This window comes from Hyla sarda, chromosome 6, assembly GCF_029499605.1.
Source record: "Hyla sarda isolate aHylSar1 chromosome 6, aHylSar1.hap1, whole genome shotgun sequence".
In the NCBI taxonomy this organism is placed as follows: Eukaryota; Metazoa; Chordata; class Amphibia; order Anura; family Hylidae; genus Hyla; species Hyla sarda.
In genome coordinates this window covers 109,010,026-109,016,025 of record NC_079194.1, presented here as the reverse complement: position 1 = coordinate 109,016,025, position 6,000 = coordinate 109,010,026, and positions in this window count along the sequence as shown.

Below are 6,000 nucleotides of genomic sequence, written 5' to 3'. Positions count from 1 at the left end.
TTATTTTTATTTACACTGTGTTTTTTTTTTTATTGGAAAAGGGGGGTGATTCAAACTTTTAATAGGGGAGGAGTTAAATGATCTTTATTCACTTTTTTTTCACTTTTTTTTTGCAGTGTTATAGGTCCCATAGGGACCTATAACACTGCACACACTGATCTTCTATGTTGATCACTGGTTTCTCATAAGAAACCAGTGATCAACGATTCTGCCGGATGACTGCTCATGCCTGGATCTCAGGCACTGAGCAGTCATTCGGCGATCGGACAGCGAGGAGGCAGGAAGGGGCCCTCCCGCTGTCCTGTCAGCTGTTCGGGATGCCGCGATTAGCCGCGGCTATCCCGAACAGCCCGACTGAGCTAGCCGGGAACTTTCACTTTCACTTTTAGCCGCGCGGCTCAGCTTTGAGCGCGCGGCTAAAGGGTTAATAGCGCGCGGCGCCACGATCGGCGCTGCGCGCTATTAGAGGCGGGTCCCGGCTTCACTATGACGCCGGGCCCGCCATGATATGACGCGGGGTTACTGTGTAACCCCGCGTTATATCAGAAGAGCAGGACCAAGGACGTACCGGTACGTCCTTGGTCCTTAAGGGGTTAATGCCGCAGCCAGACTCATCTTCCTCTCCAGCCGTTACACCGACGCCTCCTCCCTGTGCCAGTCACTACACTGGTTACCAATTCAGTCCAGAATACAGTACAAAATCCTCAGTCTCACACACAAAGCTCTCCACAATGCCGCACCTCCCTACATCTCCTTTCTCATCTCCGTCTACCATCCTACACGTTCTCTCCGATCTGCTAATGACCTCACACTAACATCTTCTATAATCCGAACTTCTCACTCCAAGACTCAAGACTTCACCCCGTCTCCAAGACTTCACTCGTGCTGCATCTCTTCAGACAGGCCTACAACAGTCTCTAATTGGCCTCAACATATCCTCAACATATCCTCAACATATCCCCAACATATCCCCAACATATCCCCAACATATCCTCAATATATCCCCACACCTCTTGTTTGAATAGTTATTGTGTAATTTTATGTCTGATACTTGTCTTTGTTTGTACCCCATAATTGTAAGCGCTGAGGAATCTGTAGGCGCTATAGAAATAAATAAAAGAAGGAAACGTTTGTGGAAACTTCCCCTGATGAGGAGAGTTCCTGGGATGGAACCAGTGACGTAGTCACAATGGTGCGTTACAAACAAAGATATTCAATGTTAGTACATATGATTAAAATATTCAGACATAAAACATCATATTATAGTTTAGTGTTCAATATAGTATGTTTCATTTATATATTTTAATGGAATGCCTGTAGATTGTGCATAATTTACTATACGTGTTGCCCAAATAACCGTAGCACAAATAATGGCAATGAATGTAGTCACATGAAATGACGTTATTACTGAATAGGATTTAACTTAAATGTCAATAGTTCTGTGCGGATATCAAGGTTGCAATATAAAAAAAATAGAGGACTGTTAATGAAAATGTACATAAAAATAATAATATTACCGTCATGATTTATACTACATTTATTAATACACGTTTATTTATACCATTGCTATTATTATTCCTAATTTTCCCCTGGCTATTATTACTATTTTTATGTTTTTTTCATTAAGTTCACCATGTGCACAGTCCTCTATTTTTTGTATTGAGACCTTGATATCCGCACAGAACTATTGACGTTTAAGTTACATTCTATTCAGTAATAACGTCATTTCATTTCACTACATTCATTGCTATTATTTGTGCTACCATATACATTTTTTGGGCAACACGTTGTATAGTAAATTATGCACAATCTACAGGCATTCCATTAAAATATATAAATGAAACATACTATATTGAACACTAAAATATAATACGATGTTTTATGTCTGAATATTTTATCATATGTACTAACATTGAATACCTTTGTCTCTGATCTAAAAAAAATATATCGTTAATTAAACGCATGGTCAATGACATTTTTTCTTCAATTTTGTTGCACAATGAATTTTTTTTCCGTTCGCCATGGATTTTTTGGTAAAATGACTGATGTCACTGCAAAGTAGAATTGGTGGTGCAACAAATAAGCCATAATATGGAATTTTATGTGCAAAATTGAAAGAGTTATGATTTTTAGAAGGTGATGAGGAAAAAATGAAAATGCAAAAACAGAAAAAACGCTGAGTCCTTAAGGGGTTAACAATACTCACTTGGATTGTTTTTTCCTTTTAACCCCTTCCCGCTATTGGACGTATGCATACGTCCTGGCGAACTACACGTTCGCGCAAATGGACGTATGCATACGTCCAAGCGGGCAGCGCAGGAGATCGCGGGTGGGACTCAGCTGTCAATCACAGCCGGAGTCCCACCGCAGCTGCCGGGGCCGCGATCGCGCCGGTCCCGGCAGCATTAACCCCATCAGTTCTGATCACGGCATCTATGGTGTTTGCAGGGGGAGCGCTCTGCCCCTGCCCACCAACGGTGGCGCCGCGATAAAATAAGGGGGATCGGGGGTGTCCAAGACACCCTCGATCCCCCTTGAAGAGATAGGAGTGAGGTGGCAGGGTTGCCACCCCTCCTATCCCTGCTATTGATCGGCCGAGCGACCGACCAATAGCAGACTGGGGGCTGGGGGGTTAAAGTTCGGTTCCCCCCCCCCCCCGCTATGCCCACCCATCGGTGTCCGGGCACAGCGGGGGGAACCGTGTAATAGCGGCGGCGGCAGCGGCGGTCACTTACCCGGCGGAGGCTGTGATCACGGAGGCGGTGGAGGTGAGTATGGCGCCGCGTGTCCGGGGTCTGTTGCCTAGCAACATCTGCAGGGCGACAGTTTAGAGAGTGGTCTCTAAACTGTGGCCCTCCAGATGTTGCAAAACTACAACTCCCACCATGCCTTGACAGCTGTTTGCTGTGTTGGCATGCTGGGAGTTGTAGTTTTGCAAGATTTAGAGGGGTTCAGGCTAGAGATCACTGACAGTGGTCTCTAAACTGTAGCCCTCCAGATGTTACAAAACTACAACTCCCAGCATGCCCAGACAGCAGTTTGCTGTCTTAGCATGCTGAGATTTGTAGTTTTGCAACATCTGGAGGGCCACAGTTTAGAGACCACTGTCAGTGATCTCTAGCCTGAACCCCTCTAAATCTTGCAAAACTACAACTCCCAGCATTCAGGAACAGCAAATGCTGGGAGTTGTACTTGCGTGCCTCCAACTGTTGCATAACTACATCTCCCAGCATTCCCTTTGGCAATCAGTACATGCTGAGAGTTGTAGTTCTGCAACAGCTGGAGGCACACTGGTTGGGAAGTACCGAGTTAGGTAATAGGTTCTATTACCTAACTCAGTATTTTCCAACCAGTGTGCCTCCAGCTGTTGCAAAACTACAACTCCCAGCATGCACGTTCTGTCAGTGCATGCTGGGAGTTGTACTTTTGCCCCCCCCCCCCCCCCCCCCCCCCATGTGAATGTACAGGTTACATTCACACTGGCGGCGGATTACAGTGAGTTCCCCGCTTCAAGTCTGAGCTGCAGCCGCAGCTCAAACTCCTAGCGGGAGACTCAGTGTAATCTGCCGTCAGTGTGAATGTAACCTAAAAACACTACACTAACATAGAATAAAGAGTACTACACTACATATACACACGTACACGGCCCCCCCCTATCACCCCCCCTTCCCCCCCAATAAAAATGAAAAACGTATCCTACAGCAGTGTTTCCAAAACGGAGCCTCCAGCTGTTGCAAAACAAAAGCATGCTGGGAGTTTAGCAACAGCTGGAGGCACCCTGTTTGGGAATCACTGGTGTAGAATACCCCTATGTCCACCCCTATGCAAATCCCTAATTTAGGCCTCAAATGCGCATGGCGCTCTCACTTTGGAGCCCTGTCGTATTTCAAGGCAACAATTTAGGGCCACATATGGGGTATCGCCGTACTCGGGAGAAATTGCCTAACAAATTTTGGGGGGCTTTTTCTCCTTTTACCCCTTATGAAAAGATAAAGTTGGGGTCTACACCAGCATTTTAGTGTAAAAAAAAAACATTTTTGTACACTAACATACTGGTGTTGCCCCATACTTTAAAATTTCACAAGCGGTAAAAGAAAAAAAGCCTCCAAAATTTGTAACGCAATTTCTCCTGAGTACGAAGATACCCCATATGTGGGCGCAAAGTGCTCTGGGGGCGCACAACAAGGCCCAGAAGGGAGAGTGCACCATGTAAATTTGACGTCTAAATTGGTGATTTGCACAGGGGTGGCTGATTTTACAGCGGTTCTGACATAAGTGCAAAACAATAAATACCCACATGTGACTCCATTTTGGAAACTACACCCCTCACGGAATGTAATAAGGGGTACAGTGAGCATTTACACCCCACAGGTGTCTGACAGATCTTTGAAACAGGGGTCTGTGAAAATGAAAAATAAAATATTTAATTTGCACAGCCCACTGTTCCAAAGATCCGTCAAATGCCAGTGGGGTGTAAATTCTCCCTGCACCCCTTATTACCTTCCGTGAGGGGTGTAGTTTTAAAAATGGGGTCACATGTGGGGGGGTCCACTGTTCTGGCACCACGGGGGGCTTTGTAAATGCACATGGCCAAATTCTCTCTCCAAAAGCTCAATGATGCTCCTTCTCTTCTGAGCATTGTAGTTCGTCCCCAGTGCACTTCACGTCCATTTATGGGGTATTTCCATACTCAGAAGAGATGGGGTTACAAATTTTGTTTTTTTTTTCTGCTATTATCCCTTGTAAAAATGTAAAATTTGGGGGAAAACAAGCATTTTAGTGTAAAAAAATAATTTTTTTTTACATATGCAAAAGTCGTGAAACACCTGTGGGGTATTAAGGTTCACTTTACCCCTTGTTACGTTCCCCAAGGGGTCTAGTTTCCAAAATGGTATGCCATGTGTTTTTTTTTCTGTCCTGGCACCATAGGGGCTTCCTAAATGCGGCATGCCCCCCGAGCAAAATTTGCTCTCAAAAAGCCAAATGTGACTCCTTCTCTTCTGAGACCTGTAGTGCGCCAGCAGAGCACTTTTCATCCCCATATTGGGTGTTTTCTGAATCGGGAGAAATTGGGCTTCAAATTTTGGGGGGTATTTTCTGCTATTATCTTTTTTTAAAATGTAAAATTTTTGCTAAACCAAGCATTTTTGGTAAAAAAAAAACATTTTTTTTTTTACATATGCAAAAGTCGTGAAACACCTGTGGGGTATTAAGGTTCACTTTATCCCTTGTTACGTTCCTCAAGGGGTCTAGTTTCCAAAATGGTATGCCATGTGTTTTTCTTTTGCTGTCCTGGCACCATAGGGGCTTCCTAAATGCGACATGCCCCCCGAGCAAAATTTGCTCTCAAAAAGCCAAATATGACTCCTTCTCTTCTGAGCATTGTAGTTCGCCCGTAGTGCACTTCAGGTTAACTTATGGGGTACCTCCATACTCAGAAGAGATGGGGTAACAAATTTTGGGGGGTATTTTCTGCTATTAACCCTTGCAAAAATGTGACATTTGGGGGGAAACACACATTTTAGTGAAATTTTTTTTTTTTTTTTTTTTTACATATGCAAAGGTCATGAAACACCTGTGGGGTATTAAGGCTCACTTAATCCCTTGTTACGTTCCCCAAGGGGTCTAGTTTCCAAAATGGTATGCCATGTGTTTTTTTTTTTTTGCTGTTTTGGCACCATAGGGGCTTCCTAAATGCAACATGCCTTCCCTTCTGAGCCCTCTACTGCGCCCGCCGAACACTTTACATAGACATATGAGGTATGTGCTTACTCGAGAGAAATTGGGCTACAAATTCAAGTATAAATTTTATCCTTTTACCCCTTGTAAAAATTCTAAAATTGGGTCTACAAGAACATGCAAGTGTAAAAAATGAAGATTTAGAATTTTCTCCTTCACTTTGCTGCTATTCCTGTGAAACACCTAAAGGGTTAAAACACTGACTGAATGTCATTTTGAATACTTTGGGGGGTGCAGTTTTTATAATGGGGTCATTTATGG